This window comes from Lepisosteus platostomus, chromosome 5 (assembly GCF_059453375.1).
Source record: "Lepisosteus platostomus isolate fLepPlt1 chromosome 5, fLepPlt1.hap1, whole genome shotgun sequence".
Classification (NCBI taxonomy): domain Eukaryota; kingdom Metazoa; phylum Chordata; class Actinopteri; order Semionotiformes; family Lepisosteidae; genus Lepisosteus; species Lepisosteus platostomus.
In genome coordinates, this window is record NC_142615.1 from 34,134,555 (window position 1) to 34,151,448 (window position 16,894).

The following is a 16,894-nucleotide window of genomic DNA, read 5'->3' on the forward strand; positions in this document are numbered from 1 at the left end:
TCCAAGGTCAAGGATCTTCTTTATGAAGTAAAGGACGGATTTCTGCCCACCCAGGCTATTGTCGACGCTGTGCGAGAGGTCGACGACGAGCTGCCTGTCAGTAAGATCCGTCAGGATTACGAGCAGCTCAAACTCGGTCTCCCGGACAGTTGGCTGGAGAAGCTCCATCTACAAGACGGGGCAGCAGGCCCGGCCTGGCCGGAGCTGAGGGTGAAGTGGGGGGACCGTGGGGTGGACCTCCTGGGGTTCACCACCAGCATGTTCTACAGGCTGATGGTGGCGAAACGCTTCAGAGTGCCGGTCTCAGAGGTGTTCTGGGGTAAGATCTTCCCCCAGCTCGAGCCAGGGCGTACTTGACGGATCTGCTGGATGGCCTGTTTCGCTCTGTTCGAGGAGCTGTTCTTGACGGGGTGCCCTGGAAAGAGCTGTTCCTCTTTGGGTACCGCGGGTCTGAGAGGGGGGTTAACGCCATTTTAGTGAACCTCCTCCTCAGCCTAACGAGGACAGCTGTCTGGGAGAGGAGGAACCTCATGATGTACAATGGCCTGAAGCCAGACCTTGTCAGGCTGTGCATTGCCAGGGTGAAGGACTGCTTCTCTCTCAGCCTGGCCTACTGCAGGGCTGAGAGGCGGATGGCCGACTTTCGCAGGATCTTCTTAAAAAATAACATCTTTGTGGACCTGCGGGAGGAAGGCCTGTACTTCCGGCTCTGAGATGGGGGTGTCTTTGAACAAAAGACACACACGGCTCCACCCTTTTCCACCCCTGAATAGCATTGGCGAGTTGAATAGCATTCAATTCACATCGAATAGCATTGGCCCCTGAATAGCCCCTGAATAGCATTGGCGTAGCTCAGCACTGGGCCACTGGGCACAATTTCCCACCTTTTCCAGAGTGTAGTGGTTATCACGTTATCACGTTAGACCGTTACACAGACAGTTTCCATGAGACGTTGGACTTCCGATATTTAGAAGGATCCGTTTTTCAAGAAACATTTAAATTGATTCTTTTATCAAGCTTGTAGTTTTCCTTCAAATCTTGAAAGCTCTCAGTGAGAACATCATAGGCTGCAGGACGCCCCGTAACTTGATTACTTCAACAGAAAGAAGAGCAGACAGCTCGACAAATATGTGAGGCGCAGAGAGCGCAAGGGAAGCCGCACACGTTTCGGTGGCTGAGAGAGGGCAGTTTTTGCTTCTGCATTTCCCAAGTAAGGACGCATGACAACAAGCGATCGCGGTGCTCATCTACGACACAGTGGTGATGAGTTTTCAGTACGTGTTCTTTTGAACGAGCAATGAGGTTGCCGCCTTGGACAGCTGACTGCACGCTCTCATTGTGCCACGTGATGAGAATTCACCAGGCTCGTTCAGTCATTAGTCACATTCCATCGTTTGCCATAAGCAGACGCTGCGAAGTGATGTGGATATCAGTTCCCAGTCTTGTGGAAGAGGAGGAAAAGAGCACACGAGGGCTCGTCCGGGAGTTGAACCCGGGACCTCTCGCACCCTAAGCGAGAATCATACCACTAGACCAACGAGCCACAGCAGCACTTTCCATTTCAATCTGTCAGCGAGCTTGAGGATGGGGAGAGGCGCCATTCGCTCGTCCAGTCAGACCTTCATCAATAAGTCAAGAAAGCTGCAATTACACGACTGCCTTGCAGACGAAGGGCAGTGAACTGTGCCCGGTAAGAGGGGAACAAGCGGCACTAGGTGACGCCGAGGCATAAGTCCCAGCGAGGGGGGTTGGCTTGTATGGTACAGTGCTTGCTTTGCATGTGGGAGATAGCAGGATCAATTCCCGCATCCTCCAGGTGTGTGCTTAGAGCTTGATGTGCCGAAAGGTGTCCTTTAGCCTGTGGTCCCGCCTTACATGGAGAGCATCGTGCAGCTGTCAAGCGTTTCGCAGCCACGCCCCCTTTTCATCTTCTCTCTGGCTTAAGCGTCACTCCTCCCCTCTCTCTTGACATTTCATGTCAGCATGTCAGAAGTCCGAGTGACATTTTTAATGGCTGAGTGAGGGCACGATGCTGAAGCAGAGAGGCCACTTCAGCCACAGAGACTTGTGCTAGGTGAGATCTGAAAGACGGACTCGCAACAGAAACAGACCAAAAATGTATCGGTGAGATCAAAAGGCAAATGCAACATTCAGCAGAGGGCGTCTAAAGATTAGGGAACGGGCGACTGAAATCCATGTGAGGCAAACTTTCCGGTGTGTGTACTGCAGCTGGGCTTGTTGGCGTAATTGGTAGTGCGTCAGTCTCGTCATCTGAAGGGCCTGAGTTTGATCCTCACACGGGGCAGGGCTGCTTCCTCTCTTGCTCTTTTCAAACACTTGCGGCAACTGTTCGCTCATAACCACGTCTGGAATGCGTGACCTTTACACGGGCGAGAAGCAACGCCGCATCCCTTTTCTAAAGAACATTCACATTCAGAAATAAGTCAAGAAATTTGCCATTACTTTCGCTCTCACTGCTGTCAGCCTGCCAATGTTGCCAAAGAAAGATTCACTCGGCGTCAACATGACAGAACAGCGATCACTTGAAAACAATGTTCCACACTCCGTAAGCAAGAACTTCAGTGTTTGCAGTCACCCGATATGCCGATAGTCAAAGGAGCGCAAAACACGAAACGTCAAAAGACAAGATGAGTGGATGGAAAGAGCGTTGAATTGATGAGCACAAAAGTTCAGCTCGTACAATAGGCAACGAAGGTCTCAGCGTCGTCATCGCACTTGAAAGGACTGCCTTGCAGACCAAGGGCAGTGGGCGGTGCCCGGTAAGAGGGGCAGAGGCGGTAAGACATGATGCCGGGACGCATGAAGCGAGGGGAATTAGCTGAAATGGTAGAGTGCTCGCTTAGCATGCAAGAGGTAGCGGGATCGATGCCCGCATCCTCCAGGTCTGAGTTTGGATCTCTGGAAGCCTGGTGCTCTTGTTTAGCTTCTGCGACTTCTGACAGGTGCTCCTCCGTTGCGGAGAGAATGTCCTTCAGTTGTCAAGCGTTGAAGGGCCACACCTCCTTCCCAACCTCAGTCTGCACTGAGTGCGTCTCCGGCATTTTCTCGTCCAATTTGTCAGCTTAGCAAGTGAAAAGTATATCCGAGTGAAAACAGTGCTGATAATACTCTCACGAATTGTTAGAAGACGTGCTTTTGATCATCGATTGCTTAACAATCACATTCGTTCGACTTGAGCCATCAAGCTCGTAGTTTTCCTTCAAATCTTGAAAGCTCTCAGTGAGAACATCATAGGCTGCAGGACGCCCCGTAACTTGATTACTTCAACAGAAAGAAGAGCAGACAGCTCGACAAATATGTGAGGCGCAGAGAGCGCAAGGCGAGCCGCACACGTTTCGGTGGCTGAGAGAGGGCAGTTTTTGCTTCTGCATTTCCCAAGTAAGGACGCATGACAACAAGCGATCGCGGTGCTCATCTACGACACAGTGGTGATGAGTTTTCAGTACGTGTTCTTTTGAACGAGCAATGAGGTTGCCGCCTTGGACAGCTGACTGCACGCTCTCATTGTGCCACGTGATGAGAATTCACCAGGCTCGTTCAGTCATTAGTCACATTCCATCGTTTGCCATAAGCAGACGCTGCGAAGTGATGTGGATATCAGTTCCCAGTCTTGTGGAAGAGGAGGAAAAGAGCACATGAGGGCTCGTCCGGGAGTTGAACCCGGGACCTCTCGCACCCTAAGCGAGAATCATACCACTAGACCAACGAGCCACAGCAGCACTTTCCATTTCAATCTGTCAGCGAGCTTGAGGATGGGGAGAGGCGCCATTCGCTCGTCCAGTCAGACCTTCATCAATAAGTCAAGAAAGCTGCAATTACACGACTGCCTTGCAGACGAAGGGCAGTGAACTGTGCCCGGTAAGAGGGGAACAAGCGGCACTAGGTGACGCCGAGGCATAAGTCCCAGCGAGGGGGGTTGGCTTGTATGGTACAGCGCTTGCTTTGCATGTGGGAGATAGCAGGATCAATTCCCGCATCCTCCAGGTGTGTGCTTAGAGCTTGATGTGCCGAAAGGTGTCCTTTAGCCTGTGGTCCCGCCTTACATGGAGAGCATCGTGCAGCTGTCAAGCGTTTCGCAGCCATGCCCCCTTTTCATCTTCTCTCTGGCTTAAGCGTCACTCCGCCCCTCTCTCTTGACATTTCATGTCAGCATGTCAGAAGTCCGAGTGACATTTTTAATGGCTGAGTGAGGGCACGATGCTGAAGCAGAGAGGCCACTTCAGCCACAGAGACTTGTGCTAGGTGAGATCTGAAAGACGGACTCGCAACAGAAACAGACCAAAAATGTATCGGTGAGATCAAAAGGCAAATGCAACATTCAGCAGAGGGCGTCTAAAGATTAGGGAACGGGCGACTGAAATCCATGTGAGGCAAACTTTCCGGTGTAGCGGCAATGCTTGTTAATAAGACAGAATTAAGCGTTGGTATGCTCCTAAAAGAGGCCCCATCTCACCCTCCATCTCTGTGGTGCAGCCACAGAGAAAGAATTCATGCAAGCTGATTTAAGATGTTTTCTTGTGATAAGAAACCAGCTCCCAAAGGGGGATGCACTTAGCTAAGCCTGGCTATCATGATCAATGGTCAGCCATTGGCGCCTATCTGTCTAGGGAGTGCGAGTTGGACATCTGGATTGCATTCCTAAGTGTCAGGACTAAGTGACTCATATCTCACCTTGACCAACCAATCAGGGACTGGCAGGGCGTGGTAATACCACGTGGGTCTACAATGCCCGCCAAACTCTCAACCAATCAGCACACATCTGGGTCTTGATCAAAAAGGGAGCGCAAGCTCAGTTCTGGGCTCTCCTTGGCCATTTTCGCGCATCCTCAGAGACAATCACGTGACAACTGCTGTTGTCTGCAAAAGGACTTGGACTTTGTTCTAAGCGCGAGGCCGAGGATCCCGTACGTACTCAGAATTCTACCAACGTGAATGCTCCGCTTGATCAACGGCAGCCTACAGTTGGACCCTCGTCGACAACCTGAATAGCTTATTCAGAAGCAGCGCTGGACCGGGAACGAACCAGTTTCTTCCCAGGCAAAAGAGTGACTTGTGAGGACTCGCGGTCACACTCTGTGCATAGAGACTTTCTACTAGCCAGCCGGACTGCTGGTAGATCCCCTCGGAGCAACGACTGCCCTGCGCGCCGCAGTTAGATTCCTCCGCCCGTCCTACTCCGAGCTGCACCTCGACTGGTTGGCCGGTAGCCAGAGGACGCCGTCACAACGCCCATTGGACAACCGCTGCAACAGAGGCTGCAACAGAGCCTGTCAGCTGGTTTGGTGTTCGTGCCGGGAATTCCAAATCCCAACACGGTGGATAAGTAAACCCCATGTTCTACTTTGCGTCTCGAGAATTCAATTGTACCTCAACACAAGTTGTTATCAATTTAATTCATGAGTATTGTATTTACTTCCGAGTTTAGAGTAACAGTGGGTAATAACACTGATTAGCGATTTGGTAACCGAATGATATATATTGACATATATTCTCTGTTGTGTATCTCTTTGTGTTTGCATCTCTTCGAGATTATATACCTTGTATATTGATAACCCTCACCGTAAGGTCTGCCGCTCGTATCCAGGCAGACTAGTATATGTTTGTTGCACAGTTATATTAATAAATGTATCCCGTGTATTGAACCCGTGTGTGTGCGTTGTTAGTTGTTCTGACGATTGATTTTCTAAAAGCCCCGACGAACAACCTCGTGATTACTGCTACAATTAATAATTGTCTCAGTAAACCCATCAAAACCACTACATTTAATGGCGTCCCTGGGTGGGCGGAGTTAAGAATGAAATGAGAATCAATCGCACAGAATAATTGATATTGCTGTGAGTTCAAGTTCAGCACAGCACCGCGGCTTCTATACGCGAATACCGGGTGTGCTGATAACTGCGCAAAGAAATCCCCCTGTTTTCTAGCGTTTAGTGTAACGTGTGCTGATTGGAAATCCATCTGCTCGGGTGTTTAAATTCCATACTGTATTTTAGTAAAAGGAAAAAAAAGTAATACTCTTAAAGTTTCTCTGACGTAATGACAATGGCTGCCAAAATGTCTGAAGTGGAGTCGCTTATAAGTACTTTTCTAGCGACGACAATCCTGGTTACTGGAGCGGTATCGAAAAGTTGAACTTTGATGATATTGAGAAGCTGCAAGTAGATTTAGTAGCTAAGGTAGCGAACCAGCTTAACACAGGAGGGTCCGTGAACGCAGTTCAGGTCCTATCGAGTTTCGCCTTAAATCTAGCTAAACAGCTGGAACTGTCTTTGTCCGAGCTGACAAAGTTTCAAAAGCTTCAGGGAAAGCTAGAAAGATATAAGGCGGAGCGAGTTGAGTTGCTGGATATAATCAGAGAAAAGAGAGTGAAAAATGAGGAAAGTGAAGACAGACTCAGGGAAGTTTTAGGTAAATTAGATGACCTGTCTGCTAGAGAAACTGCGGCTGAGGTAGCTAGGAGAGACCTGGAAGCGAGCTTGAAAGAAAAAGAAAAAGAAATTGAGAGTTTAAATGAACTCAGCCAGGAAAGGCAAAAGGAGTTAGATGCTGCCGTACTGGAAGCAAACCAGGCTAGATCCCACTTGCATGCCAGCCCACCTAGCAGCCCGGAGCGCTCACCCAGCGCGCCGGGAGGAGGTTTCTCCCGGCCAGGGTCTGTGGTCGGATCGGCATGGGGGAGATCGCCGAGTCCTGCGCGAGACGCAAGGGCGATGCAATTCAGGCAGAGACCCCCTGCTCCTGATCACGGCCGTCCCCCTGCCCGCGGAGAAACCGTAAAAATTAATCTCCACTCCCTGAGGCAGTTAGCCAAAGATGTAGAAAGGTTTGACCCGTCAGTGTCAGGGAATAATGTGGAAACCTACATCGATGAGCTGAGACATACTTTGCAGTTTATGCCCGGAGCGTCCGAACAGGAAAAGGCTTTGTTAGTAAGGAAAACTACTAGCCGAGCGGTACACGAGTGGATGTCCAGACAAGGACCGGAGGTCTGTAATAGCTTTGAGGAGCTGTGTCAGGCAATGATCGGAGAATTTTCGGCTTTTATCGATCCCATAGCTGCCGTGGCCGCTGCGCACCATATTAAGCACGAAAAAGCTGAAGCCCCTCGCGACTATTATGAGAGGCTTAGGCGCACTTATTTTGCAGGGCGGAATGAAGAGGGTTGCGAAGAGAACGTGAATTTCAAAGGTTTATTCATTGCTAATCTGCATCCCTCAGTCAGGAAAATGATTGTGATGCACACAGATGCAAAAGCGATGAAAATGGCTGACATTAGAAGGTTGGCTCAAAAAGCCTGGGGAGCTGAAGTCTCTGCTTCCTCAGAGCGAAAACCTGCTAAAACGGCCGTGTTCGCCACTAAAGCCAGCAGGGTTGACGACTCGCCTCAGCTCGAGGGAGCTGAGGTTCCTGAGCCCTATAAGCCCCGGCGCAAAATAGGCAGGCAAGACCGCACTAAGCATCAGAGCCGCCGTGAGCGCTACGGGGAAGGCAAGGGCTCAGGCAGAGCCTATCATAAGACTGGACGAAGGGAGTCGACTGCAGCCCGCCTGGCCCGGCTTGAACAAGCCCTGCTTGAGAGACCAGGACAGGGTAAACCTTCCGCACCGAATGCCGGAAGCGTGAATGAGCTTAGGGGGACCACGCCCCTTCTCACTGGAGGAGGCGGGGATCCACCCCAAACCCCTCCCTCAGTCTATCTGATTGGGTGGGAGGGTTCCTGCCTGAAAGAAGGCTGTGACTCTGAGTTGGGCGCTGACCCCGCCCCTGAAGTCAAAGGAAAGGCAGGCTTCCAACAATTCTTAGGGAATCTCAGCCAGAAAGGCAAAGCAAGGCGTATTTATATCAAGGTTTCTCTTGAAAACGTCTTAGATAGGGAAGCACTGATTGACACTGGGGCTGAAATTAGCTTGATGTCAGCCGATCTACTCAGCGAGCTCAAACGAGTAGCGAAAGGAAAAGGCATCAGACTTAAGGTAGAACCGTGTAAGATAGATATTTCCAGCTATACCCAGGATCATGCCAGGATCACACACCGAGTGTGGGTGGCACTTAGGTTCGGGCCAATGAATGTGGTGCATCCTGTTTACATCTCTAGGTTTAAAACAGAGCCACTACTCATTGGCCAAGACCCGCTTGACAGGCTGGAGCCTCTGGTGGACTGCCAGCGTGGAAAATTGTGGGCTCAGGTCAAAAACCCTAAGCCTGTCGTACAGCAAAAAGGGGGGTTCAGTGGTTATGCTGTGACCACACAGTGCCCACTGAACACTATAGCTGAGTTGGAGGTTCCACCTGGTTCCTCTGGACGAGAAATAAATGTCTCTTCTTGCTTTCCAAAACTACAGGGAAGTCCTGCCCAGGCCAGCACTCCCACGGTCTCCCAACTACAGGAGCAGTGCTCCGAGCAGCTGCTTGACCCGCCAGGTAAAGCACACCCCTTTTTCATCCCTGAAGAAGAGTGGATCTCCCTGTCTGGTAATGAATGGGAGTCCTTTCTGTGCGCCCTGGTACCTCAGGGGGACCAGGACTACCACCCCATGGTGGTGGGAGGGGTCCAGGTGGCAGAAGTGCAGGTTGACGATGTAATTCTCAGCCTCAGCTCTGAGAAGTCCATAATCAGTGAAGGTCTGTTCAAGGACCTGTCGCGAAGCCGTCAGGTGACCCTGGTGACGCAGTCACAGGTTCTGTGGTGGGCACCCCCACCTCATAGGTCCATTTGGAGCAAAGGAAGTTGTGTAGCTTCCATCTCCATCGGAAAAAGGAAGTTTGCTCACTACTTCCAGGTAGCACCTCAGCTGGCCCATTCGGTCTGTATTGGTGCAGACCTGTTGGTTCGACTGGGCGCCCAGCTGGACACGGTAAACAGTGTGCTGTGGACACGGGTGAACCCAGATGCTCATTCTCTAAGCGGCGACCCCGAGAACATTCGGTCAGGTCAGACGATTCCTCAGGCCTGCCAGGTAGTAAACGAATCGGACCTGATCGTTCCTGCATCAACAGCAGGGTTTCCGGTACGCCTTGTCCTGAAGAAGGGACAGAGAATGGATGCTGAGATGGTTTTCTTCCAACCATCAGCTCAGTTTATCAGACTGAACCTAGCAGTCTGTGGTACCCCCAGACTGGAACGGAATGGCCGAGCCACCTGCCTGTTGGTGCAGAACATAGCAAAACAAGATGTCAAAATCCCTGCTCGCACTGACATGGGACTGGTAATTGACAATGGTTTCTATGATTTCGAACTGGCCATCCCAGTACTGGGGCAGCTCCCTGGTCCCTTGGCCAGGGAGGGGGGAAACGAGCAGGTGTACTACACCTACCCCCGGCGGATGATCGCAATTATGCCAATAGAGGGATTCTGCAACCAGGAGGTGTGCAGAGTGGACCTTAGCGATAAGGATGAGATGGTTGTGTACACAGTACACGCAGGTGTTCCGACGGACCACTCAGCTAAGAGTGCGACCCGGGATACCGCCATGCCGTCAAAAGCGGGGTTCCTAGAGCAGGTACAGGAACAGGTTGGTAAGGCAGATGCCCTGGAAACGGAAAGCCAGCGTCAGCAGCTGCGTCAGATCTTCCAGGATTTCCAGGAAGTGTTTGCACGGGACGCCTATGACTGCGGGGTGACGGATTTGCACACAGTGCGCATTCCCACAGCCCCTGGCGCCAGCCCAACCTATGTCAGGCAGTATCGCATTCCCCTCACGGCATACGAGTCCATAAAACAGACGTTGGATGCTCTACTAGAGCGTCAGATCATAAGGGAGTGTAACTCCACTTATAACTCCCCACTGTGGCCGGTGCTGAAACCCAATGGTAAGTGGCGTCTGACCATTGACTACCGGCAGCTGAATAAACAGGTTCCTTTGTCACGATGGCCAATGATCTACCTAGATCAGGAGTTAGCCAAGGTGACAACAGCGAAATATTTCACCACAGTGGATGTGGCCAATGGGTTCTGGACCCTTAAGGTAGAACCGACAGACCAGTACAAACTGGCCTTTTCATTCGGAAACAGGCAGTTCACCTGGAATCGATGCCCCTTTGGGTATTCCAACTCCCCAGCGGAGTTCAACATATTTCTGCACAAAGCCATGAGTGATGCAGCCGCCAGGGGCAACCTGGTCTATGTGGACGATATTCTGATGCGGAGTCAGACCTGGGAAGAACACATGGCCGAGATCAGGCATGTGTTGACCCAGCTCTCCCGTGCAGGGGCCAAACTGTCTCTGGCCAAGGGACAGTGGTGTAGGACCCAAGTGGAGTACGTGGGACTGTTGGTTGGAGCCCAAGGCATACAGCCACAGTCCAGCAGAGTCCAAGCTATCCAGAATATGAAGTCGCCCACTAACCTGTCTGAACTGCGCAGCTTTCTGGGAGTATGTAATTATTCCCGGCAGTTCATTGAGGATTACGCTGAAATAGCAAGGCCCCTCCACAAGCTGTTGCAGAAAGACGTGCCCTTTGAGTGGGGACCTTCCCCAGAACAGGCTGTGATGGAGCTGAAGCGCAAACTCGGTAGTGCGCCATGCTTGGCCTACCCTGACAAAAATAAGGTCTTCTACCTTGAAGCAGGGTTCTCAGAGCACTGCCTTGGGGCTGCTCTGAGTCAGGAATATGACCAAGAGCGAAGGGTGGTGGCGTATGCCAGTCGAGCCCTGACCCCAGTGGAGCAAAAGTTCTTGGACTGCGAGAAGGCCCTGTTGTCTACGGTCTGGTCGGTAGAACACTTCCGTAGTTATGTAGGAGGACAAAAGATCATCATCGAAACCTGCCACCAACCTGTGACATTCCTGCATAGCCAGAGACTGAAAGCAGGCAGGGTGTCAAATAGCAGGATTGTGGCATGGATGATGGCCCTACAAGGCTATGAGATAGAGGTACGTTATGCACAGAGCAAGAAAATGTACCTGGGACAGGGCCTGGCTTTGGGCCAAGTGTGTCACGGCTGTGACACTGACATGGAAGCTCCAGAAATGATACCCGCTGCTGAGCTACCGAACAATCATCGGTACTACGATGAGAACGTGGGCCAGGGCTTACCCATGGCCTATGTTGACGGTTGCTCTTTTCGCCACGAACAGCAGGTGCTAGCAGGGGTAGGTGTAGTCTGGCAAGACAATACTCCCTGTGGGCCGACCCGCTATAAGCTAGGACCAAAGACTAGTCAGTATGCGGAAGTAGCTGGGGTGCTGATCACCCTCCAGCAGGCCCTGACAAATGGCCTTAAACAGTTTGTCATCTGTAGTGACTCGAACTACGCCCGACATAGCTTCGTGTCCCATCTTCCGTATTGGAAGGGTAACGGCATGAAAAATGCCCGGGGCAAGGAAGTAAAGAACAAAGAGTTGTTCCTGGCCAGTGACAAGCTCACGACCGAGGCTGGAATGATGGTTTACTGGAGGAAGGTGAAGGGACACTCCCAGGTGAAGGGACCCGACAAAGACGGGAATGATGAGGCCGACCGGCTGGCCAAATCTGGCGCCTTAGAGGGTGATCCCTGGCAGTTCCAGCAGGAATGGCTACCCCCAGAAACCGTGGCTGAGGTCAAGGCGGTCACCCGAAGCAGGGCTAGACAGGATGTCGGAGCTGACCCTCAATCTGTAGTGCTTGGGTCACAGGGTTTTAACACAGATCTTGCGGAAATGCAGAAACAGGACCCAGCAATTGGGCAAATGTATCAGCATATCGCTGACCCAGTGCGTCAACCTCTTTCAGAGCAGGTGCTGAGCCAGTCTCCGGAGCTGAAGGAGCTGGCAGAGGTGAAAGACAACCTAAAAATTATAAAGGGGTTGTTGGTCTGTGTACCAGTTGCACAAGGTGTCCCAAAGTGGGTAGTTCCCCGCTGTCATCGGGGGGTCATGATCCAACACGCTCATGACGAACCCTGTGGGGGTCACCGGGGAATCAAGGCCACGTACGACACTATCCAGCAGGTGGCATTCTGGCCTCACATGGGCCAAGACATCGCCGCGTATGTAAAGGGGTGTCTGACGTGTAGCCAGTTCCAACCATCACGGCCCTTGCACCGTGCACCACTCCAGAAAAAGGGCATGACATTCCCCTGGTCCAATCTACAAATGGATTGGGTGGGGCCGCTGGTGAGGTCATCCAGAGGGAACAAATATTTCCTCACTGTTACGTGTGCATTCACAAAATGGATTGAGTGCCTCCCAGCACCCAACGACATGGCAGAGACAACTGCAGTGCTGTTGGTGAACCATGTGTTCAGTCGATGGGGACTCCCCCTGACCGTGGACTCGGATCGGGGAACCCATTTCACAGCTACAGTAATGGCAACCCTGTGGAATATGCTTGGGGTCAAGGCCCAGTTGCATATCTCCTACCACCCTCAATCCTCGGGCCAGGCAGAAAGGGCAAACCGAACGGTGGTTAGTATGCTCAAAAAGTTTGTCTCCACCAACAGTAGGGACTGGGACATTAAGCTGCCCCTGGTTCTGATGGCCATCCGAGCCACGCCCCATTGCTCTACGGGGGTCCCACCTTTTGAGATGATGACAGGTCGGAAGATGACTCTTCCCCTACACTGTCTCTATGGGGTGGAGGACCTGAGCACAACGGGGGCTGCTACGGTCCATCAGTATGTGTCAGACCTGCGAGCACATCTGCAGGCAACCTTTGCTTTTGCCCAGAACAATCTGGGAAGGAGTGCAGAGGGTAGGAAAGCATACTATGACCGAAAGGCAGTTAACCAGGAACTCCAAGTAGGAGACAAGGTCCTGTACTTCCAATTTGCCAAACCCACAGGGGTGGCCCGGAAGTTCTTACCCAGTTGGACAGGACCCCACGAGATTGTTGATAAGGTATCACCGGTAGCTTATCGAATTCGGATTGAAAAGGGAAGGCAATCTCTGGTCTACAAGTGGGTGCATCGCAACCACCTCCGGTTGTATCGGCCATCTCAAATGGCGCCAGAGGACACAGAATAGGGTTAAAAGTCTAAACCCGATCAAAGAGGGGGGTGCCCCTTTGTAGTTGCAGGTAGTTAGGTACTGTAGTGTAGGTCCTGCTAGGAAAATATATTCAAAAATATAGTGGAACTGTACCATGTGCCTCATCTGTGTTCCAGAATGGGAATCCTAAAACTGCCACGGCTGGTCCTGACAGTACTGTGGATCGCCTCGACACAGCCCCTTGAAGTTGTGAAACCCGGTCCTCCTACCGGCATAGTCCTGCAGGACGCTCCCGGATTGTTGTTAACAAATTGCAGAACATATACTCAGCGAGTGTATGTACGGCTGGACCCACACGATGTGTTTCGGAAGCACATCAGCATGAACAGTAGGGTGTCCTATCATGGTAGGCAGTGGGCTGGGGATACTATATGGCATGCCCAGCTAGACACTATACACATGCTCCACCAGCTGAGGAAGGCAACAGTCACCCAGGAGGAGATGACAGGCCTCAGCCGCCCCAAAAGGTTCTTGGGGGGTCTGATTGCTGCGGCCTCCGCCGTGGGTTCGCTATTTTCAGCGGGTCTGTTTGCTGCTAACACTGTCACCCTGACCACCCTGAGAAGGCAGGTGTCTGGGTTACGTAAGGAAATGCCAGAAATTTATGACAAGCTGTATCAACAGCAGCAGCGGCTGGAAAGCCTAGGGAAAACCTTACAGGGCACAATTTTAGCAGTAAACCTTCAAGCAGCACTGTTAAATAACACCCTCCACACCGTGGGCAGGATTGTCGACGTGTTACAGTGGGACTATGCTTATGTGCAACAGGTCAGAATGCTGATGCAGGATCTGCTTAGGGAGCTTAGTGCCACAGTAACTAGCCTAGCCATGGGACAGATTCCAACCTACTTGGTTCCACTGTCCTTAGTAGAAGAAGTACTGAAGTCAACCACTTCCGAGATGGTGCAGCCATTGCAAGTACATCTTGCATACAGTCTAGGCAGTGCCATTCCCATACATGTCAACCCCGAAGCCAAGGAAATAGGTTTCCTGTTGAACCTTCCCATCGTGAGTAGCAAGGATATCTATAGACTCAAGTCTATATTGAACGTTGGCTTCTGGAGGGGGGACATGCATGTGAAGTTGACCACCCCACCGCTCGTAGCTTACCAGGAGGATGATCCAAATTTGTACCTTGTTCCAAACCTGGAACTGTGTATATCAACCAAGGATATCCACTGGGTATGCCCAAGTAAGCCATTCCTTAGGGACACAACTCAGAGGTTGTGTGGTATCAGAAAGGGGGCTGCCACTGAAAAGTGTAAAGCCACAGTGACGAGCAAACGTGAGGTTAACGAACCCCAGGTTGAGCAGGTGGGAAAGAAATGGCTGGTCAGCACACCACAGTTAACGGTTACAATAACCTATGACAGACATGATACAGCTACCGAAGTGCAGCTACCCAACCAAACAGTTTTTCTACAAGTTCCTGAAGGAGCTATAGTGCATCTCAACGATTTAGCACTGTATCACCTGGAGTCAGAACTGTATGAAACGGAACTCGAGATTGTGGACGCTTTCAGAGGACACAGCGTTGACTTGGATGAGAGAATCCAAGAGACAGTAAGTCTTGAGGGTGTACAGGTAGTCGAATTTGTTCTCAACGACACAAACTTAAAAACTACACTGGTAGGTCCCAAGCACAGTCGTTGTGGATCCTCTGGGGCGCTAGGAACAGTAAACGTGGTCATCTTGACACTGCTGCTGGGTAGCTGGATCATGGCTGGGGTAATGTGTTGGATGCTGTTCTCTTGTATCAAAGCCTTGCGGGGTAGTTTGAATGAGACAAAGGGAGCAATGGTTTATCACCGAAATCAGGTAACCACGCCCAAGCGTCTGCCTGCTGCAGAGCTATCCGATACTGATAGTGAACTGCCGGAAGTTTAAGGTCTAGGGCTAATGATGACGCCCGATGCCTCTTTTCTATGTACCTTATAACTGAGAGCAGGTATACGCAATGTTCTTTCCAACACTATTTCCTGTACAAATTCTCGAGAGGTAATGTGAATATTGGGTGGTAGAATCCACCGGGGTACAACAGACATCACTTAACTCTGTTTTTGTTTTGAAGGCAACAACGCCTCAGGACCTCGTGACCTTCAAAAAGGGGGGTTATGTAGCGGCAATGCTTGTTAATAAGACAGAATTAAGCGTTGGTATGCTCCTAAAAGAGGCCCCATCTCACCCTCCATCTCTGTGGTGCAGCCACAGAGAAAGAATTCATGCAAGCTGATTTAAGATGTTTTCTTGTGATAAGAAACCAGCTCCCAAAGGGGGATGCACTTAGCTAAGCCTGGCTATCATGATCAATGGTCAGCCATTGGCGCCTATCTGTCTAGGGAGTGCGAGTTGGACATCTGGATTGCATTCCTAAGTGTCAGGACTAAGTGACTCATATCTCACCTTGACCAACCAATCAGGGACTGGCAGGTCGTGGTAATACCACGTGGGTCTACAATGCCCGCCAAACTCTCAACCAATCAGCACACATCTGGGTCTTGATCAAAAAGGGAGCGCAAGCTCAGTTCTGGGCTCTCCTTGGCCATTTTCGCGCATCCTCAGAGACAATCACGTGACAACTGCTGTTGTCTGCAAAAGGACTTGGACTTTGTTCTAAGCGCGAGGCCGAGGATCCCGTACGTACTCAGAATTCTACCAACGTGAATGCTCCGCTTGATCAACGGCACCCTACAGTTGGACCCTCGTCGACAACCTGAATAGCTTATTCAGAAGCAGCGCTGGACCGGGAACGAACCAGTTTCTTCCCAGGCAAAAGAGTGACTTGTGAGGACTCGCGGTCACACTCTGTGCATAGAGACTTTCTACTAGCCAGCCGGACTGCTGGTAGATCCCCTCGGAGCAACGACTGCCCTGCGCGCCGCAGTTAGATTCCTCCGCCCGTCCTACTCCGAGCTGCACCTCGACTGGTTGGCCGGTAGCCAGAGGACGCCGTCACAACGCCCATTGGACAACCGCTGCAACAGAGGCTGCAGCAGAGCCTGTCAGCTGGTTTGGTGTTCGTGCCGAGAATTCCAAATCCCAACACAGTGGATAAGTAAACCCCATGTTCTACATTGCGTCTCGAGAATTCAATTGTACCTCAACACAAGTTGTTATCAATTTAATTCATGAGTATTGTATTTACTTCCGAGTTTAGAGTAACAGTGGGTAATAACACTGATTAGCGATTTGGTAACCGAATGATATATATTGACATATATTCTCTGTTGTGTATCTCTTTGTGTTTGCATCTCTTCGAGATTATATACCTTGTATATTGATAACCCTCACCGTAAGGTCTGCCGCTCGTATCCAGGCAGACTAGTATATGTTTGTTGCACAGTTATATTAATAAATGTATCCCGTGTATTGAACCCGTGTGTGTGCGTTGTTAGTTGTTCTGACGATTGATTTTCTAAAAGCCCCGACGAACAACCTCGTGATTACTGCTACAATTAATAATTGTCTCAGTAAACCCATCAAAACCACTACACCGGTGTGTGTACTGCAGCTGGGCTTGTTGGCGTAATTGGTAGTGCGTCAGTCTCGTCATCTGAAGGGCCTGAGTTTGATCCTCACACGGGGCAGGGCTGCTTGCTCTTTTCAAACACTTGCGGCAACTGTTCGCTCATAACCACGTCTGGAATGCGTGACCTTTACACGGGCGAGAAGCAACGCCGCATCCCTTTTCTAAAGAACATTCATATTCAGAAATAAGTCAAGAAATTTGCCATTACTTTCGCTCGCACTGCTGTCAGCCTGCCCATGTTGCCAAAGAAAGATTCACTCGGCGTCAACATGACAGAACAGCGATCACTTGAAAACAATGTTCCACACTCCGTAAGCAAGAACTTCAGTGTTTGCAGTCACCCGATATGCCGATAGTCAAAGGAGCGCAAAACACG

General features: G+C 50.9%; 1 long non-coding RNA gene and 2 other non-coding genes across 3 annotated transcripts; 1 reads left to right on the forward strand and 2 right to left on the reverse strand.

Annotated features, from left to right (window-relative positions):
• Positions 1-1,471: 1,471 nt before the first annotated feature.
• On the reverse strand, positions 1,472-1,543 carry trnap-agg (transfer RNA proline (anticodon AGG)). The gene has a single exon. It is a non-coding gene; the product is annotated as a tRNA-Pro (tRNA).
• A 2,117-nt stretch (positions 1,544-3,660) lies between these two features.
• trnap-agg (transfer RNA proline (anticodon AGG)) lies at positions 3,661-3,732 on the reverse strand. Its single transcript has one exon. It is a non-coding gene; the product is annotated as a tRNA-Pro (tRNA).
• Positions 3,733-6,128: 2,396 nt separating this feature from the next.
• On the forward strand, positions 6,129-15,337 carry LOC148665750 (uncharacterized). The gene is made up of 3 exons (XR_015936899.1): positions 6,129-7,007; positions 8,364-8,442; positions 13,106-15,337. It is a non-coding gene; the product is annotated as an uncharacterized LOC148665750 (long non-coding RNA).
• The last annotated feature ends 1,557 nt before the right edge of the window (positions 15,338-16,894 follow it).